The sequence below is a fragment of the Danio rerio genome, chromosome 21 (assembly GCF_049306965.1).
Source record: "Danio rerio strain Tuebingen ecotype United States chromosome 21, GRCz12tu, whole genome shotgun sequence".
Classification (NCBI taxonomy): Eukaryota; Metazoa; Chordata; class Actinopteri; order Cypriniformes; family Danionidae; genus Danio; species Danio rerio.
This window is the reverse complement of record NC_133196.1, coordinates 35,957,062-35,979,685: the sequence shown is the minus strand read 5'-3', so window position 1 is coordinate 35,979,685 and position 22,624 is coordinate 35,957,062. Positions and strand designations below refer to the sequence as shown.

General features: G+C 33.8%; 1 protein-coding gene and 1 long non-coding RNA gene across 14 annotated transcripts in view; one reads left to right on the top strand and one right to left on the bottom strand.

The window, feature by feature from the left end:
- Positions 1 to 22,624, bottom strand: part of ndst1b (N-deacetylase/N-sulfotransferase (heparan glucosaminyl) 1b) — a 194,386-nt gene that overhangs the window by 138,216 nt on the left and 33,546 nt on the right.
- LOC141380029 (uncharacterized) lies at positions 11,697 to 15,329 on the top strand. Its single transcript, XR_012397279.1, has 6 exons — positions 11,697 to 11,793; positions 12,101 to 12,156; positions 12,692 to 12,751; positions 13,557 to 13,671; positions 13,936 to 14,047; positions 15,101 to 15,329. It is a non-coding gene; the product is annotated as an uncharacterized lncRNA (long non-coding RNA).

Below are 22,624 nucleotides of genomic sequence, written 5' to 3'. Positions count from 1 at the left end.
AGCACCATCTGTGCCCAGGACAGCGAACGCTTGACAGAGTAAAAAGATATGCTGAAAAAATGTGGCTTGTCATCTTGGTGAGCAAACAGAGACGTCTACAAAAGAGACACACAGGCTTGTTCGCTTCCTCTTGCCCTACATTTATCCTAACAATTACAGACAGTGGAGGAAAGAAATTTCCCACACAAAATTGATGCTACATATCGGAATTGCCTATGGGGGCCAGGCGGGAAAAAACTGCAACAACATAGGCCAACGCATAAAAAAGATTGAGATTGGGAAATGAAAGCAGCCAGTGTCAGCATTTCAGAAGAGGCAAAACACATTAGGCTATTAAGAAAGCTCTCACTATTAAAAGGCTCCAATTTTGGCCTTTTTACAAGGTGTAAAATAAGTCTTTTATGTCTCCAGAATGTATCCGTGAATTTCAGGTCAAAATACCCATCAGATCATTTATTATACTCTACTGAAAATGGGTCAAAGGGAATTGTTGCTGTTTTTGTGCCAGTGCCTTTAAAGGGCTAGAAACACCAAAACTCATTTTTTTGAGATGCTGACAGTCATATATGTGTTCCAGGCTGCTTAAAACACTATTAGGACACATATATTTATCAAAAAAATGAAAATTGGTTGATTTTGCATTGTTTAGAGTGAATTTGTTGTTCCGGTTCTAAAAGAAATTTTGTAGCTACGTCACAGCAATTAGATCCTTGTGTAAATTCCAGCGTGGAGACTAAATGTCTGTACCGGGTACTGATGCTGTTTTCATCATAAATTCATGAGAAAGACTTGGTTCAAAACAATCAGCGCTCGATTGTTAATGAGGTGCAATTTAATTAATCTGCATGATAGCTTCGAACACTGTTTTTACCCGTTACAGTGTTCAGACAGCAGAGAGACGCCACGTTGTATTAACAACCGTAATTAAAACTAGTAGAAAAAAAATTGTTTGGAGACATGGGTTTTCAGTGCGGAGGTTATAAATGTGCTATAACGAAGGCTTTGTTTCCATTTCCCCGCTATGAGAGCGCAGCTGGACTTACATGTGTGGAAGTGGTCTGCTAACATGCAACAAAAATATGCCACATTTTGTTAAAGGATAGTCTATACACAAACACACACACAAACACACACACACACACACACACACTCACACACACACTCACACACACACTCACACACACACTCACACACACACACACTCACACACACTCACACACACACTCACACACACACACACACACACACACACACACACACACACACACACACACACTCACACACACACTCACACACACACACTCACACACACACTCACACACACACTCACACACACACACACACACACACACACACACACACACACGTGTATGTCGCTATTCTCTGCACCTACCGAGTCTATGTATTTAAGTTGCTGAAAAATGCAGAGTTTTTTTTTCTTACATACAATCTTCCAGCAGTTCAAGGCGTGAATAGTGTGGTGACGCAATGATGTTAATCAATCTATGTGCTATAACGTGTAAAACTAGATCATGAAAGGAACATTCAAAAAGCAACTCATGTAAACACCATAATCATTTTATTGTCTAATTCAGATTAAGGCAAAAATGTGATTACTGAGCTCCATGTAAACATAGTCACTGTCTATCTCCACTGCGTCTGCGTTTGTGTTGACGCTGTGAAAAACAGCATGTGCATGTACTGAAACTCCCCTTTTCCTGCAAACCCTTCCCTCTTTTACCACTCAACACTTCCAACTAAAAAAAGCTGGACTCACCCACTTTCCTGACTTTTTTTCAAACTAGAGTTCATGGCACTTTAAATGAAAAGGAGTTTTCGATGCCCACTCTTTATCATTTTAATTCAGAGAAGTATAACCAGAGTCGGATATCAGGAAAAACCCAGCAAGGACAGAAGGCAACTCAGACACAACAAATTGTGAAAATCCAAGATGAATGAGCCACACACAGATGCTCTGACAACGTTCAAGGGCACAGAACTACAAATGCTCAATCAGAACAGTATTCAGGTACAGAAATTAAATAATCTCAATGCAATAAATACTTTTTTTCTATGCTTTGTCTCGTTTCTAGTCCAAATATCTAAACCTTCTTAGATCAAAATTTATATATTTTTTTACTTGAGAAGGAATAAATCAAATTAAGAGCTTTTTCTTTAAACGAGTAAAATGATTTGCCTGTAAAGTAAAATAGTCTTGTTTTTGCTTTGAAAATTAGATATTTGGAGTAAAAACTACAAAAAATTCTATGTAAGAAAAACTTTTTTTGGTATAAATCATATATATTCCATATAAATACAATTCTGTGGTTCCTGTTTAACTATATATCAGACTCAACATTGCATATCTTGCGATATGTTGTGCAGTCCTAGTTTGTGCGCCAAATGAATTTCTTCGTCTGATTACAAGATGGTTGCCATATAAAACCAAATCCTATCTGTGAAAGTTTTAAAACTAAATATTATTTTAAGTAACAATTTTATTTATGACAATCATAAAAAAATTTGGTTTCATTACTAATAGACAGCTCACTGAAGGTGTACTCACACTATGTACAGTTGCCTTGAACGCTTGTCCCTGCTCCTGTCTCCTTCGACAGTCCGCACTTACATTGCATTCGCGCCTGAGCGCGCTTCTGTCATCAATGACGCGCTGTTCAGTAAGAAGCGCTCTCGCTCAGCACAGTGGAGATTTTTTTAGTTATATTGTTTTAGTCTTTCCGGATGCAGTAACACGCAGTCAAAAATTTCGCAGAACAGATCAGCCACTTTGACGCTCATTAACAATCATGAAGTCCTCGTGCTGCAGGAATTAGGAGGTTTGCTAAAGGTGCAGCTGTCGTGCAGTGAGGGGTTTGCGTCTTAAATAAACTATGACAGTTTGCTTTTACTGTACAGTAAGAATGATTTATAAACGCATATGAAACAGTCTCCTAAAAGTCACATCTCGTCTTTAGTTTCGGGCTCAGGTGCGCTTTGCACTCACACTACAAGCGTACCGTGCTTTGGCACACCTCTTCCAAGCGTGCCTGAGCCTGATTCAGAGCACTCACACTTCTCAAACAATATGGGAAACGGGCCTGGGCAGGTTCAAATAGCATAGTGTGAGTAAGCCCTTAGTGTTAAATAACTATCACAGGGTCCGACCAAGAAGTTTAAGATGTAATCTGTCAGAGGGATTTATCCAACAGCAAAACACTAATGTAGGGAATAGTGAATGAGGGTATTGTGGAAGAATCAATATCAGTGTAAACTGCACTTTTACATCACAGGGCCGCAAAAATCACTGGGACTTGGATAATATTTCAACATCAGGAATTTATTTTAAAAGAAACTTGTTTATATATCACTCCAATACACTCCAAAAAAGGTTTTTGCTACTTGTTCAAACTGCTCATTTAAAATGAGCTGAACCACCATTTTTTGTTATTTTTTGTGGGACAACTTAATTGTTTTATGTTCCATCCATTAAAATTTGTAAAAACAATTAAGTTAACATAACCGATTAGTGTTGAGACAACATGAAGGAATTGCATGGAACCATGCATTTTTTAAGGTGTAAAACTGTGGACACACTGTGCCGACACACATTGCTGATGCTACACAGATGCTCAATATGAAGCAGAAGTGCATGAATGGAAATTGTGTTGGAGCAGGGGACTTAATTGAGTGCTAATCAATCTTGAATATGCAAAAACATGGAGGTCTCCAGAGATGCCCCTGGTGATAATTATATAGAGTTAATGAAGAGATCAGAGGAAGAGACACAGCGATGATTCAACCTCAGAGTAATAAGAGGTCGAGGGCTTTGCTAAAGAACATAACAGCAACTGAGTTCTGCGACTGTGTAATATTAAAGGGCTCCCATTATGCCCCTTTTAAGATGATGTAAAATAAGTCTTTGGCATCTCCAGAATGTGCCAGTGAAGTTTCAGCTAAAAAAAAAACAAAACTGTCAGATCCTTTATTAAACCTTTGTCAAAAATTAGGGTGAGAAGAAATTTAAGCTGTTTTGTGTCAGTGTCTTTAAATGCAAATGAGCTGGTTCTTTCCACCCAAATTTTGGGCATGTCTGTGTTAGGACAGCCAGCATCAGATGTCAAAGTTAACACTGAAACAGAAAGTTTCCCCAATAGATATTTGATGAAGTTGTTGTGTTTTTTCAGCCTTTCAGCAAAGATGAATGAGCCACACACAAATGCCATTACATTGGTTCACTGCACACATACTTCACGTTGCACTATTTTTTTCTACTCACTGCAAATATACCAGGATGCCCACTATACAAGTAAATATATCCTGCTGTGTGAAGATCCGTTATAGCTGGTGTACAAAGTAAAGAGCAATAATTATCCAAAAATCAGGACTCCTGTTGTGTGATTGAAGCACCCTTGTTTATAGTAGTACTGACACAAAGTAGCGTGGTGATTCGAGTGGTTATGAATTATATAACAATTTCACTGTCTTGAAATATAAAGTGTAAAATGTACTACTTCTTGAGGTGTAGATGAAACAGATTTAAAAAAAAAATAATAATAATAAAAATAAATAAATAATAAAATGATAAAATATTTTTTATAAAATAACATAAAATCACAGTTTCTTTGCGCAGCATGTCTTGTGGACATGATAACACACATTAATACTGAGGCCTGATAATATGTGCCTGCCAATCGATATTGGTGTGTGTAACTGCACTGCTACAGTATGTCATGGTGCCGTTGGCCTCCAAACAGCTGTGTTTTGGATGCTGGTTTAATTTTGGGAAACTTAAGACGAATAAAAAACACTTGATGTGTTTATACCACCCTTATGTGGCTGTGTCTATTCTCACACACATTTTTTGCCCAAAAAGCTTCCAAAATTTAGATCTTGCATGGTAGGGGCCCTTTAAAAGGATAGTTCACCAATAAATAAACATGTTCTCACAACAAATTTATTTCTTCTGTTGAAAGCCAAACAAGATATTCTGAAAAATGTTGGACACCAGAAGCAATAGACATCTATAAAAGAACAGATAAAAAGTGATGTTCGGACCCAAAGTCCTTTCAAGAGCTAGATATAAAAATATTCAGTATTTTTATGTGGCAGCAGTAGGTGAGTTTGCCTTATTGAATCACTTAACACATTATTAATAACCAATCAAAAAACATTTCACCAAGCTCAAAGAGAGAGACAAAATTAATGGTTTTAAATGAAATGGAATTTTAACCATTAAAAATGTCACAGCCTGCTAATAATTAAAAAAAATAATAATAAAATACTGTGTCTGAAATAAGCTTTGCTTGTTGGGTTTTTATAAGCTGTGTCATTCAAGTTCCTAAAAATAACATTGTATAAAAAATATAAATTATTGTATAAAAAAACATACACAATGACAAAATCAATGGTATTATTATGTTTAGCAAATGGGTGTCACGATCTCAATTTTAAATTGAAAACAATGCTCAATCTCGATTATCGAAGCAAAAACGGAATCATCAATGCTGCCACGCCCCATTAGGGTTGAGCGATGTCGACCAATTTGGCATTGTACGATGTCTAATGTGAAACATTGCGATGGACGATGCCTTCATCGCCATAGGTGGAGGTGAATTAATTCATTATGAATAATGAATTAATTCATAACAAATTAATTATTTGTAGCCTACAGTTTCAACAACCTGACCCGCATGATCTTTGTTGTACCCATAAACAAATCATAAATAAAGATAAGTTGCACACAAAGGACCACCTGTCAATCACTTTTTCTGCGGGAGGTTGGTCGGTAAAAATCACAACCAACAGTATCTGAGGTTTTCACTAAAATTACAAAGTACAAGTGTAAAAGTGAAAGATTGAAGCAGTGTACTGATGCTGTGACACGTTACCTGATTGATTTAAAAGACTGAAGAGTCGTTAGATAAAGACAAGATTTATTAAATATCAAGTTCATATTCAACGTGCACTGCTCTTCTGGAGCTCAGGCTCATCGCATGACAGTATGTGTGAGTGTGTGTGTGTGTGGTCACGTAATGTACGTTTTCAGTGGACTGTTCAGAAATGCTTGGTAAAACACGGTGTGGAAGTGGATTATTTTCCATAATATGCCATTTTAACACTAAGACGTATTCGTGTAAACAGGGCCTAAGTGTGTATTTTTCGCGAGTGGGTTTGCGACGGGGGCGGGGCGGAGGATCGGCGATGACAGCTCAGTATCGTGTTGTCTATAGGCATATAGACGGCATCGTCTATCAGCCCAACCCTAGCCCCCATGTCAGGTCAAGAAAAAAAAAACACGCTTGATGTGCTGTGAATCAAACTAACAGCTACAACAAACAGCCAAAAGATAGCATGGCAACTCCAGACGCAGGAGACGAGTCGACAACTTGAACCCCCTCCTCTTTCAATGAAGTCGCAAGTGTGGACAATAGTATCTGGATGCAGCCTTTCTGATGCAAGCTGAGATTGCATCACTCAGCGATGTAATCTCAGACACAAAGTGAGAATGCCTAAAATAAAGATCACGATTTTCTTACGATTCTGTAGATGTAAAATAAAGGTAAATATGAGTGGGCAAATGTTACAAATATTATATAAATGTTACAATACAAATATTATTGTCATTCTCAAACGTGGTAAAACAGCAATAGGCTTTGTGAAGCTGTACTGTTGGTTAAAATGCTTAATTTTGTATAGACTTGAACAGACTTTAGATTTGTCCTGGTCATTAATGCTGAAGATAATTCTGATGTTGAATTATTGTGTTTAAGGTCATATGTTTACAATCTGTAATTTCTGGCTTGAAATCTGTCACTGACGTGATTTACATGAATACAGATGACTAGGTTGGTATTTTTGCATTTCGGCAGGTTTTGGATACTTTTTGGGCTGGAATCAGTCAGCTACATCTGGCAACACTGTGCGCTTTTGGTTTCATTTTCACTGCTAAGAGCAGTTTACTTCCCGCGCGGCTCTTAAACGATCACTCTGTGCCACAAACTGAATGTTATTTACAACTTTATAACCTGTATTAACAGCATATGCAGGTTCTGTTCACTAAAGTAGACTTCATTCAGAGGCGCAGCTGACGGTCAGCTCACGTCTTGTGTGATTTTGCAGTCGCAAATACATTACATGAAACATTTTTGAGGTGAATTACATCTCATAAATGCAGCATGTGACTCTTTCAAGACCATTCGGAGGTGTCCACGTTGCTGAAAAATGTATGTAAAACAATATGAAGATTTGTGCGGCCACCATTGCTTCTCTCCTGAACTTGAAAATATGATTAACAGAACCGTAGAAATGCTGGATTAAGATCGTCTAGGGGGTCGAATCGAGATCGTGATCTTTTTACAGTTAATTGTGCAGCTCTAATTCATAGGTAGAAAACTCCACTTTAGGCATTTAATTAGTGTTCCCTTAGTAGCTCTGACTACAAATTGCTGGACCTCCAGAGCAACACACAAAGGTCAGATATTATTGTTTCATAAAAGTCTTTAAATGGCATAGCTTGTGCTTTCAAATTTTTCTTTTTTAAATTGAGAATCGAACCGTGACTTTAGAATTGAAAATGTAATCAAACCGAGGATTTGGAGGAGATAATTTTTGCAAGTAAAAACATTCAAATCATAACATTACAATCTACAAAATACAAAAAATATCATTCAACATGTTAGTTATTTCTATAACTCAAAGATTAATCATCACATGATCCTTAATTTTTTTATTATTTATGTACAAGAAACATTTCTTAGTATTATGTTGAAAATAGTGGTGTTGCTTAATATTTTAATGAAAACTTGATTCTTTTTTCTCAATTCTCCGATGAACATTTAAATATAATTGATTGTCTAATTCTTTAATAAGTTAAATACATTATTAATACATTAAATTATTCTTAAACTATTAAAATACATAATCTATGAGCAATAGTAAATTTTCAAACATTTTTCAAAACCAAAAGAAAAAGAAAAAAAAACAACATTATTATTTTAAACAATTTCCACACTCAATCATCATATTAAACAGATCTCTTTGCTAGTACAGAGCAGCAAAGCAAATGCTGCTAGGATTTATGTGGGGGAGCTGGAGCTCAGAAGGGCTGCTGAACCTCTGCCATTCCCTTGTCTGGGCTCCATGTTTCAATACCGCTCTCCGTGACAAAGCGCCCTTTTGTCGGCTCTCCACCAAAACAACGTGGACGGAGAAGAAAAACAAGGCAGTCATTTTGCCACTGCTCTTGACATCTGAACTCAATTCCTCTTCTCCACAAAAGCAATCAAAACTGCCTCGGTGCCAGAAGGGTGTAACGCTCCTCCGAAACTCCACTGACACAAGCGAGCAAATGCGAAGAAAAACAATGCCTGAAACTACTGTGAACTTCTCACGGGTCGTAATGCATATAATCCACGTCTCTGGAATGAGATATTTCTGCTCAGGAGGTTTTTTTTTTTTTTTTTTTGACGCTGACCTTTCCAGACTTGCTTGAGATAATTTAATTCTTCGCAGTCTCAGAGATGTGTAAACAATGATGCAACTTCATGGAGCAAACAGAACTAGAATATGCGGAAATGCTGTTGTTGCCAGGGTGTTGCTATGCTGTTGCTTAGCAGTTCTCTTGGTTTTTTGGTCGGCAACTGCTTGATGATTGCCAAGAAAGCTTACTAGACCAAATAAAATTAAAGAATACATTAACCGCATGTTTCTATTATGTTTTCAACCTACGATATGAGATTTATCTAACAATAACAAATTATTTATAGAAATATTTTATAAGAACCTGAATAAAGCCGATTTTGTATATAATCACAGTATTGCTGGGAATAATTCAGAGCAGAATCCTTCAAAATGCTTCCTTTTATATATATTTTTTATCTTTAAAAGACAAATGAGTTCTCTCAAAAGATTACACTATTTGCAAAATTCAGCAGCATGGGTTTTGATCTCCACGCCATCATATTACTCCTGTGTTCAGCAACACCATTGGCTTACTGTTAAGTCACGTATTGACTTAAGACTCTGATTTTAACCTACAAAGCAGTGCACGGGTTAGCAATTTATTACACCTGGTAACTCCTGCTCGCTAATTCTTTCTTGTACGCTGTGCCTAAGTTATGGAATTCATCGCCCATAAGCATCTGAAATGCCGCTTCTTTTCAGAAACTTCTTTAGACTCGTTGTTTTAGCATTGCTTTTTAATTTATGATGATCATCTTTGTCAACTAAGTCATTGTAAATTTGTTGTTTATATTTAGTTTATTGTTGTTATGTTTTAGTGTTTTCTTCACTGTTTTATTGTTCTTTGCCTTTTAAAGTACATTACAAATAAAATTCATTTCTTTTTTTTATTTTAGTTTTAGATATATTTTTGGTCGATTTGTTGTGTTTTTGAAATTAGTTTACATAGCTTTTAAAATATTTTGTCATTTTAAGCATGTTAAATGGTTAGTTACAATTAAATTATTAATAACTAATTAATTAATGGACAATGATTTTAGTTAAGTAACTAAATAAAACATATTTCCTTGGCAACTAGTTGGAATAAAATAAATAAGTTTGCGTGTGTGTGTGTGTGTGTGTGTTATGATTTATTACACTTTACATTTTATTATTGCAGTATTCAGGGTCCAATGGTTCTTCAGAAATCACAGCAATGTGTTAATTTGCTGTTTAAGGAAATGTTTTTAATTGTGCAGTCAAAGATTCATTATTTTTTATTTACAAAATGTGTACAGTATATGCAACATATATTCCTTATATAAATATTACAAAAATAATAAAAATATATAAATTATTTTAATATACACATTCATTGTATATATTTTAAATGCTTATTTATATTTAATACAAACATAATTATACAAGGCTCAGCATAATTGAGAACACCCCATTTTGCAAATAAATATTTTTATCCTTTTCCCAGTGAATATAGGCAATTGATTTTGTTGCATTTAACCAAAACAGATTTATTAAACTTATTTATTAAAATAATATTTTAGTCACCAAACAGACTAAACAAAATTTTCAATGTTTTTGTTTTGTATTACATATAAATTTGGGTGTACTAGTTTTTGGACCGATATCGTAAGTTATTTTGTTAGATAAGCTGCAGATTTGGCTTCAGTACTAACTAATCTAATGTATATGCACAAATATAATATTGTATAATAAAAATATGAATTCAAAAGATAGATTTTTGAGGGGTGTACTTATTTATGCTGAGCACTGTAAATATAAATATTTTGTTTTGCATACATTAGTTTTATATCTACAGGTGTTATTATTTAAATAAACACACTGTAAACGATTTCTGTTGTTTTCACGGTATTATACTGCATTTCTCAACAGTTGTTTACTGTATAAGCTGTGCACAGTGTGTTACTGTATATATTGCTGTTTTCACAGCATGATAATGTATTCTCAACATTTCCATACTGTGAACATGATTAACAGTATGCTACTGCAGATTTTACAATGAATTTTGGGGAAAAAATCAGTTACTGTGCATCTAAATACAGTACTGCACATGACCATGAAAAACTCTACACACACTTTATATTATTATTATTATGTTTATTTTATTTTTTTGACAAAGTATTTTGTGAAGAAAAATAAAATAACCAGTTACTTCAGACTGTTCAGTGCATAAAGCTGTCCCCTGGTTTTCCATATTTGGGTGTACTGCACCTTAATTTTATAAGGTTAACATGAAAATATTAAATCATTTTTAATCAACATAACTTTGTGCTTAACCAAAACGTAAACTGGAACAAAAGTAATTCATTCATGAAACCAAAGTCAGCTTAAATGTCAGAATGACCAGCCTGCTTTAGACGGATTCATGAGGTTAGGGCACCCGTCATAACCATGGAGGTCACATATCTCCGCATTTTCAAAACAATATTTTAAAATACCCACCATCTCTATAAATAAACCACAGACTTGAGTTTAAAACAACTACATTCCCGCATGAAAAACGGTTAAAACTAAATTTCATAACACATTCATTATAGAGCCATCTAAGACCGGGGCAAGTCTCACATGTCTAGCCGATTATAACCTCGTTTCGCCGGATACATGAGTGATGATGGACACCCTGGAGGTCAGAATCTCCGCTATCGGCAAAGCACGCTTACAATTTACACATGATATCTATAAATAAACCACAGATTTGAGTTTGTAAGAACTACATTCTCGCATGAAACACTGTTAAAATTTCATTTCGTGACACATTAAATGCAATATTTATAATATTAGCTGGGCTTACTCATCCGCCATTACCATTTGCTGGTTGATGTGAAATGAATTCTGGGAGAAAAAAAAAATATATATTTATATATAATTCTCAAAACACTTCAAACGAACTTTATTCGTATTGTCAAGGTCAGATATATGTAATAATTTCGCTGGTAAAGTGAATAAAAAACAATTTTACTATATTGTAATCAATATCACGTTTGCACTGGTTCGGTTCAGCACTCGAGCGACTCTGAATCGTATTGAACCGAATTGAACCGTTTGCTCGGGAATTATTTGATCACACGTGTTCACAAGCACATTCAGCAATATGCAATTAGTGTATAATTAGTGTATAAATGCGTGTGGCCAAGCAGTATAACGAAATAGTAATGAATCATATACAAAAAGGAATCGGTTTTAGGCGGATTCGATTCTTTACTGTTCACTAAGGAGCCGATTCATAGAACCGAACGGACACGACTCGACATGCAGGCAACGGCTCTCCTAATTTGAAATTCACCTGTCGTCTTTCATCCAGCGAATTCATCCTCGGTAAGTGTTTTAAAGTCAAATTCTGTCCGTTAAAGGATTGTTTTGTATGTATTTCTGTGTATTGTGTGTGTAATTTAAAAGAAATAACCAAGTGACATTAGTTGTAGGTTCTTATGTTATGTCACGCTATCCGTTAACAAACGGTATTTTAAACAAGAAATAACAGACGCCAGGCGGTCATTGTAGTGTTTGCGAGGTATTAGATACAGTAAGCTTATCTTGAGTGAGTTTTTGACCTTACGTTAAGTTACCTGAAAAAACATAACTTTAACTTATTGTAACTGCATTAATGAATTCTCTATTTCAGCACAACACTGAAATGAAGGCGAAGTCACCATGAAAAGTTAAACGTTTACCGTTAAGGTAAGCTCTGGTCTTCACATAGTCATTATGACTAAGCTATCATTATGGTAAAATTTTTCAACTGTAAGTTAGTTATTTAAACTAAACTCATAATGAAATGAGTCTTAACTGTTTTATTAAATGGAGCTGAAAATTAAATGCAGTTGAATTATTTTAAGCCAACGTTAATATTAACAAAATACATATTAATTGTCTATTTCTCAATAATGTTAATGAGCTTGATGTATAGTGTGTCATTAATTGTACATTTAATTTTTGGTGTTCAGGTGTACCTGAGGTGGGTTTTTCGTTCCGAGTACACAGATATAAGCCAAAGTCATTATCACTATATATATATATATATATATATATATATATATATATATATATATATATATATGTATCCATCCTAATCTTAGAGAAATTGATGGGGTCAGGGAATGATTTGTGTACAAATGTATTTAAACCCCATACAGATTGGTATGGTTGTACCATAGATTTAGATTAATTAATGTTAAGTCTTATTTTACTCTCATTTTATTTATCTGTTTTTCAGCTACAGTAATTGATGTTGAAAAACTGATGCAACCAATCACTCCTCACTTGATTATTCAAGGTAATGTTGATGTCTTCCTCATTTTTATTAGATCTTTAAATGTCAAGTTGTTCACAGATTTGTTGTGAGGAGTTTCATGTACAACCTCTTTTTCTTCTTCCAGTAGTTCCTAAGATAAAAAAAAAATCTGGTGTTAAAACAGCCACGGCTATGCTATTTGCCTACTAAGTGCTGAGTAAATATTAGACAAACATTTTTTTCTATAACTGTTGTCTTTGTGTTTATTAGCAATTTTACTGGGCGTGGTATGTGTTTGTTTGTTTTTCAAACAGCCTGGAAACTGTAAGTTTAGTTCAATATGTTATTTTATACTATTCATTTTTGTCTTAACATGGATTGCATGTTGAAGCTATCGTTTTATAGTGGGAAAATGTAAAAGAGAATCACTGAATACAATGGCATAATGATTCTGCTTGTTCACAGAAGGTACTTGATTTAGTTTTCCTCAAGCGACACATCAGTTTTTATGACTATTGCTTGACACTTGAATTGAAGGGACAGTTCACCCCAAAATTAAAATAATAGCATCTTTGGCATCCTCCACTTGTTTCAAAATAGTTATATATTTAATTTGTTCCGTTGAACACAAACTCGTATTTTTTAAAGAAATTTGGTTCAAATATGGATGTCAATAGTTACTGGTTACTAACATTCCTCAAAATATCTGCTTTAGTGTTTAACAGAAATTCAAACTAGTTTAAAACACGTGGAGTAAATAGTGGCAAAATAGTAAACTATTCCTTTAAATATTTTATTCTGAGACTTATTTATATGTGTCTTGTCTTTTGTCATATTGTCCTTCTAGCCCAGATTGTGATGGACCTGGAATGCGACACCAGTTACTCTTAAGACAAGAACCGAATAAAGCACAGATGTGGAGGGATTTGCAGCCAAACTAACTGGAGGGAAGGAACCTTTAGGTAAAAGCACCTGCTTTATTTAGATTTGAAGTATTTTATTTGACATAGAGATTTATTGTTTTAATTCTAATTTAAAGCAAACAAGGTTGAGCACCCCTGGTCTAAAAGCTCAAAAATGCTGTTTCCGTGATAAGGTTAAATGTAGTTCAGAAATAGATTCATTAGGATCAATGCTTAAAGTAAACATTTTCTTCTCTCTGTAGACCAAACATGTTTACTATCCCTCACATTTTAATAAATTGTTTCTGTTTTTGTTTCTTACAGTGTGGGTGAACATACTACCTGGATGTCCAACAAAGGCTGCACAAGAGCTCATTTGATAGCACACATTCTGTCCTGTCTACATCTCTGATGACCTGGAAGTGCTTCGACATCAGTGAGTAATACATCTTTATATTGTCATGCATACAGGATTTCTGTAAGCTTAGCTTTAATGTTAGTTTCTAATCAGCAGTGACTGTTTTAAAAAATTAAGTATTTAAATTATTCTCAACGTTTTACTGATGCTGTGCACAGTAACGTCATGATGATTTAGTTTGAGGAAATGTCACTAGAGGGTTTGTATAAAAAATAAATAAATAAATAAATTGTATGAAATGACTCGATAAAATGTTTATTTGTCTCGCTGACATGCCATCATTGCTGCATATTGAAATACAGTAATACGAATTGACAGCAGAATATTACCACAAACATTTCATGAAGTAGGCTAGACTGCTCTTTAGTTCTCTACTCAACTTTAACACATTTCCTCGTGTCGCTGAGCCTCTCTGCAGATTTTGTCAAAAATGAGTGCTTAGTGATTACTTTGTTTTATGCAAACCAAATATCAGTAACTCATCATTAGCATTATTTTAAAAAATCACCCACGGCTTTCATGTTCTCTAACGCAATCTTATCTGTAAGTTAGAAGTGGATTTATACGTGTTAAAAGCCTAAAAGTATTTAATTAACATTAGTCACGTTAAATTAGATTATTTTTATTAATTTAATTTTAAATATGTAGCCTCTTAAAGTGAGAATGAACTGTGTTTACCCCTCTTAAATCCGTGGAAGCACTAGTAGTGTGATCATGGAATCAGATATTCGAGCTATACAGAGTCGGACATTAAGTTAAGATGAGACTTTATTTTTTACACACCTGTGTGGACACCTGACTAGCAATCTTCAAGAACAATGCCCGCTGATCTTTTCCCCATTAACGTTAGTGTAATTGTGAATTGACAACAAACTGTATTTCACCAACAAAAGCAATTAAAAAAACTGTTATATATATTATAACTGTTATATATATATATATATATATATATATATATATATATATATATATATATAAACAACAGTGCAGTGTTTCGTTTCTGAATGAATTAAATGGTTTGAGGGATTAGTGTTTACTTCAGTGATTGATTTTTGCTTGTCATTTTTGCAGGATCATCATCATGCTGCTGCCCTTTTTCACTGTCCCTTTCCACATCATTTGGCCTTCATCATTTCCTGTCTTGTAGCAGTATTTTCACCTGTTTTTAAAATTGTAATAATTTTTGATGCATTAATTGTTGACTGGTTTTAATGATCAATTGTTTATTAGTGTTCTGTTGCTTTGTTATATTGAATTATTGCTACTGTTTTAGCATGGTTTACACAATAAACCTTTATTGTGAAGTTAAAGTTTCAGTTTCTTTATTTTTCTTGTATTTCTTGAACAGTTAAAATAACATTTGTGCAATTTTTGAACAGTTTTACCCATTATAAAGTAGCACTATTAAATAAAATAAAATAACATTTAATAACTGTAAAATACTATACAGTAATAATAAAAGTAACGTTAAAATACCGTAGTTCTTCATGGTAAAAATGTACAATAAAATACTGTTTTCAGTTTTGCAGTATGTGTATCACTACTGTAATTGGTGTTACAGTAAAAATCAACAACAGTAAAATGATGTATTACATCTTACAGTAAATGTAATACTAATGTAATTAGTATTACAGTAATGTTACTGTTTTATGAAATACAGCAGCTACTGGATAATTGTTGCCAGTAACTTACTGTTAATTTAACAAGAAATCGTTTACAGTGCATGCACACATGTACAAATATATTATGTAAATGCAAACTATTTTACCATCTAATTGTTGGTGATAAAACAGTTGACAGCACTAAATATTATTATGAATGCTCTAAACAGTTATACTGCTTTTTTTGGAGGAAAACTTTTATAGTTATAGATGTACATTTCTGAAAATGAGCATATTGAGCATTTATTTGAAATTTTGAACAACTTTAAATGAATGCCATTTTATATTTACACTGTAAAAAATTTCCAGGTTTTCACAACAAGTTACTGTAATTTTCACAGTAAATTACATTAGTATCCCTTCACAGTATTTAACTGAAAAATTCACAGTAATATGTTGTATTCATAATTTTATTGTGAAATTACAGCAGGTAGCATGATTACAGCAAATTACTGTGAAAAGGGCTATATCTTTTGCACGTTAGTTATAGAAATTCAAACCTTTTTTAATTCAACGTAGAAATTAATACAAATGAACTTTTAACAGATAATAACAGAATGTTATAGCCCCCAAAACGATTTGGTTACCAACATATTTTTTGTTGTACTGCACCTTTATTTAATTTTATACAGTTAACATAGAATAGGAAATAATATTTAATGAACAACTGTGTGCTTAGCCAAAACATAATAAACTGGAATAAAAAGTAATTAATTAATGAAACCAAAGACTGTTAAACAGCCAACAATTATTTCAATGTCAGGGTAAATGTCTGCTTTAGACGGTTTCATGAGTATTGGGCACCTGTCATCGCCTGGAGGTCACTAATCTTTAATTTAGAATTATATATATATATATATATATATATATATATATATATATATATATATATATATATATATATATATATATTTATTTTATTTTTTTAAATCTATATAAATAAACCACAGATTAGAGTTTTAAACAACTACATTCTAGCATGAAAAACAGTTAAAACTTCATTTTCGGACGCATATAGAGCCATCGAAGACGGGGCAATTGTCCCAATGTCTAGCCTGAAGACAGGCGCCTCTCGGCGGATACATGAGTAATGAGCGGCGTTAACGCCTGGAGATCATAGATCTCCGCTACCGGCAAAACACACTTAAAATTACACACAATCTTTACTAACAATTCACAGATTTGAGTTTTGAAGAACTACATTCTCGCATAAAAAAGTGTTAAAACTTTATTTTATTACATATTACAAGCAATATTTATAATATTATGAGCCTTCTCATCTACCATTACAGCTTGATGCAGCTTGGTGCGAAATGAATCCTGGGAGGAAATAATAATTCTCAATACACTCCAAATGAACTTTATTTTTATTGTTAAAATCAGAGATATGTAATATTTTGAATGGCGAAGAAAATAATTAACTTTATATTTCAATCAATATATTACTTTTGCACTGCTTCGGTTCAGGACTCGTGTGACATTGAATCAGATTCAAATATTTTATCAGACGTGTTTATGAGCTCATAGTCATCAACAAGCAATTCGTGTACAAGCAGTACACGAACCAAGCAATATGATGAAATATTAATTAATTATATGTTTGCGTCTTACAATATTATACAAAACGGAATCGTTTTCAGGCGAATTCGACTCTTTACTGTTCACTTAAAGGAGCCGAATTCGACTCTTTACTTTTCACTTAAAGGAGCCGATTCATTTAACAGAACTGACTCGACCGCAAACAAGCGCCATCACCACAGACAACGCCTGCGTCGTCTCTTCACCCAACGGATTCATCCTCGGTAAGTGTTAAAATATGACTTTTGTCCGTTAAATGATTGTTGTATGTGTATTTCTGTATAGTGCATGTCATTTAACAGGAATTTACCGAGTACTTCAGTTGTACTTGCACATACAGGGTTTAAGCGTGCCTTTTTTTAAAACAAGAAATTAACGACGCCAGATGGTGATTGTAGTGTTTTCTGAGGTATTAGCATAACGTTAATGTTAGTTTCTGAAAAAAGAAAGGGAATTTTCTTTAATTAACTTCTTGTTAACTGCATTTTCTGTTTCAGTACAAGACTGAAGTAAAGGTGAAATGACCAAGTTAGGGTAAGCTCTGACCTTCACTTAAGTTAACGTTACGGTTAGTCACCATCATGTACGTTAATTTTGTTCACTGTAACGTTAACGTTAAGTTAGTTAAATAAACTAAACTCATTATGAAACAAGTCTTAACTGTTTTTTTAAATGAGGCTTATAATACAATTCAGTTGTATTCTTTTAAACTAACACTAACACAGTACATATTGTATATTTCTCACTGGTGTTAATGCAGTGCTAACATTTACTAATGAGAACTAATTGTATATTGTCACTAACTGTAGATTTTATTTTTTGGTGTTCAGGTGTACCTGATAATAGCTGAAGTGTGAGGTGAGTGTAAATTCTGAGCACACAAATATAACCTAAATTCATTATCACAATCTAAACCTCTCTCTCTCTCTCTCTCTCTCTCTCATTCCTCTCTCTCTCTCTATATATATATATATATATGTATATATATATGTATATATATATATATATATATATATATATATATATATATATATATATATATATATATAGATATATATATATATAGATATATATATATATATATATATATATATATATATATATATATATATATATATATATATAGAGAGAGAGAGAGAGAGAGAGAGAGAGAGAGAGAGAGAGAGAGAGAGAGAGAGAGAGAGAGAGAGAGAGAGAGAGAGAGAGAGAGAGAGAGAGAGAGAGAGAGAGAGAGAGAGAGAGAGAGAGAGAGAGAGAGAGAGAGAGAGAGAGAGAGAGAGAGAGAGAGAGAGAATGTGTGTGCGTGTTAGGTTGAGTAATAAGATTCTACTCTTATTATATTCATATTTTTTTGCAGCCACAGCCATTGATGTTGAAACACTGATGCTACCAATCACCCCTCGCTTGATTATTAAAGGTAATGTTGATGCCTTCCTCATTTTTATTAGATTTTTAAATGTCAGGTTTTTCACAGATTTGTTGTGAGCAGTTTCTTGTACAAACTCTTTTTCTTCTTCCAGAAGTTCCACCAGTACCTCCAGTAGTAGTAAATATTAGACAAAGATTTTTTTAAACTATAGTTTTTATTTTTATTAGCAATTTTACTGGGCATGTGTGTTTGTTTGCTTGGTTTTTAATAGGCAGAGCATGGAATGTCAACTTTGTTTCTACAAACAAATTTAATTATTCACAAACACCTCTAATTTAGTCCTTCTTTCCTCCTTTTAGTCTTATTCCTTGGACTCGGAGGGTCGAGTGGTCATGGGACCTCACCTGGATTTCACAACTGACTTTGGATCTGGTCTGAAACTGAAGTATGCTGAAGATGCCTTTTGCACTCTGGAATTTAAGGTAATGTCTACAAGAAATATTGTAACTGAGGGCTTGTTTTGGGGGGTTAAACAAGGAATGTATAGTAGCACAAGTCATGACTCCCCTTGTCCCCTTGTTATAAAGGGCCGTGTTGCAGACACAATTTGTTTGTCTTTGCTGGAGACCAGAGGGGAAGCTGTCTTTAAAAGGATGGGGCTCTTATACCATATGTGAAGTTACCTATTCAGGTGAGTGGATTACATGCAAGTCATTGCAAATGCATAAATAGTGGGAAATTTTTACTGGGCAGCACAAATTAAGTGAAACTCAAAAAACGTTGAAAAATATTTGGAATATTTGCAAAAAACTTGATTGAAATGAATACAACACAAGTGCTGTATCACTTCAATCAAGTTTTTTTTGCAAAATTTTCCTAATATTTAAATCATGAAAAATTAGCTTGATGCAAGAAACACCCTGCTAGTATTCAAGAGCAAGTACTGTGATGCATGTGTTAACTTTGCAATAAGTGTAAACCCAGCATTAGATTATAGTCTGTAAACAGAAGGTGTAAATCAAATCAACTGTTTTAAAATGCTCTGCCTAGGTCATTAAAACCACTATTTGTTGTTGGACTGTTCTTGATTGTGTGTTTGTGATGGAAATGTTTTTCAGATGTTTTTGTTTAAATGATTGCAGTTTGACTGAGCTACAGTATTGTCAGCTTGTTCAAACTGAGCTAACAGTAATTTTGCTCTCTAGTGCAGCAGTTGTGTCCCAGTAGTGTTGTATAAAGCTAACTGTTTGTCTGCCCTTTTGCTTATAGGTGCTTTTTGGGCACCAGTTTGGAAATGGAAGACAGACGAAGTCAAAGAAGTAGAGACACATCAACCAGCAAGTGTGTAAAATTATCAGGAAAATGATTGACCTTGAATAGACGACTGCCTAATTTAGCAAGAAGTTTTGTATCTCTCTCTCATGTGTATATATATATATATATATATATATATATATATATATATATATATATATATATATATATATAAAATGAGAGAGAGCGCACTCTGAAGCACTGCTTTTTATATGTATGCTACATATGATGTCAGATTTTTTTATTAATATGTTCTTATAGTATTTTTTGAGGCTTCACCTTCACCTTTTGAAAGCTTTCTGAAATGTTTACACAGATGTCATTAAGCTGTTAAATAAATCTGTAAAATGTATGTGTGTTTGTTTTTATTTTGATTTTAGAGTCTTTTCAGATCACCCAAAAATGAAGATTCTGTTGTCATTTACGCATCCTCAGGTTGTTTGGACACAAAGAGGAATATTTGATATTTTTATTCCTGTGTTTAACAAAAAAAATCTTTTTTAAAAGAGCTGGAACAACCTGAGGGTGAGTAAATCAAGATAGAATTTTCATTTTTGTGTGACCTAAAATTGCTTTGAAATTTTACAGCACCAAACTGTTAAATTACAGTAATCCGGGATATAACTGTAACTTTACAGTTAAATCAGGTATTTAAACTGCAACCTACTGCTACATCACAGTAATTGTTTTGCAAATTCACAGTAAAATATAGTTAATTCTACAAGATAATACTGTGAAATTACAGTAACGGACTTTATTATCTACTGTAAAGTTACAATATATGGTTGTAATTTCACAATAATTTAATGTGACAAAACCACAGTAAATTACTGTGAACTACCTCACAATAATTTACTGTGAATTTACATACAGTAATTTACTGTGAAAGTAATGCAATTTTTAGCCAGTAATTTACTGTGAATTTAAGGTCAAATTTTTTACAGTGTATGTAAAGCATCTAAGCAAAAAAAAAACTAAAATGTTATTGTATTTTACAAATTTTTACTCTAATAAGCACTGTACAATAATAAATAATTGATGTGATTGAAACACAAACATGTCGTCATCAACTATGAAGCAGCTGTTGTGTTCTTATAAATAAGCAAACTTAACCAGTCATAAATGGGGAAAGTAAAAAAAACGTGTTGGAGGCCCATTTAACAGTAAAGATTAGTCTAAACACACATTCTCCACTGTCGAGTGCTTTCTTCTATGGTGAAAAGCACAGCCGCACCTGAAGTCTGACGCAAACACATCGACACTGATGCCCAAATACAGTCAAGCAGAGACAAAAGGCAGCGGCAGTCTGAAAAGCAAGCGAAACAATGACGTGCGTCCACCAAAGCATGACCTAATGACATTTCATCAATCTTCTATACAAAGACTGATGCATTCAATTTTAATGCCCTTTTACATGCACAAAAGCATGTTCAGGCAAGAAGGAGACAAACAGAAGTGTCAAGACTGAAAGTCCACACCTGTGGCCTTGTTTCAGGAAAAGTGAGTTCATTTTATTCACCCTCATTTCAACCCGGTCCACAAACGCATTTAGCTGTATGCGCAACACTTTCACACAGCAGCTACAACCAGAAGAAACCAGCATTGTGGAGGTATGAAACTGCTATTTTTTGAAAACCAGGTCCTGAAGTGGATATATCTTTGTATGTTTTGTTTAACAATTATGTCATCGTCACAACTTCCTGTAACATGCGGCGATAAAGAAAAGAAATAAAGGGTTCCACACAATTCATTCATATTGGCCCAAAACAAATCGATTTAATTTAACAAACATAACAAATTTAAGTGGATTGAACATAAAATAGTTAGAATGTGCCCACAAAAATCCCAAGAATTGTGTTGTTTCAGCTTTTTTTTTTTAAATAAACAGTTTGAAAATGCAGCAAAAAATATTTTGTGTTCACTGTATAAAATGTTGGGTTCCACAATTCCTTCATGTCGCCTCAATGCAAATCAATCAAGTTAACAATTTCATTTACAATTTAAGTAGATTTAACATAAAATAATTGTCTAATCTGCTAAACATTTTGATAAGTATATTACAAGATTGTTTGGTATTTTCATTTTTTTTCTTTTTTTCTGTTAAGCAGAATGGTGTTGTTTCAGCTCATTTTAAATACGTAGTTTGAACAAGCAGCAAAAATAATTGAGTGTACGTTGAACCTGATTAGGGATACAACAATTAACTGAATTCATTATTAAACTAACTGAATTTGTCACGGTTGATTAATTGTAAAGGCTTCAACACTGCGTTTCTGCATAACAAAACTGCAGCAACTACGTTAAGCAAACTGTGCGCTAGTTTAAACTTCTGAGCTTGTACACTTAGACTAATACCCACGCACACAGGATTAACTGCTGAGGCTATTAACTAAGGGCCATTAAAATCTTGCGTCTTTTGTCCATGCAAATTCGTCATTTCAAATAAAGGGGCGCAGCTTTCATGCGCATATTGGAAGCGATGCGCATGCAGCACTTGAGGGGGTGCAACTTATGGTTTCCAGGCGAAACCTAGTTGAAATTGCTGCGAGCGCACTGTCAGTCACGTAACAAGAACTGGATCGATCAGCTTCATACTTTGCATGGAATATACACTTTTCTTATCCAAAGAAAAAGAAAAAAAAGAAAATACCAAACAATCTTGTAATATTATCA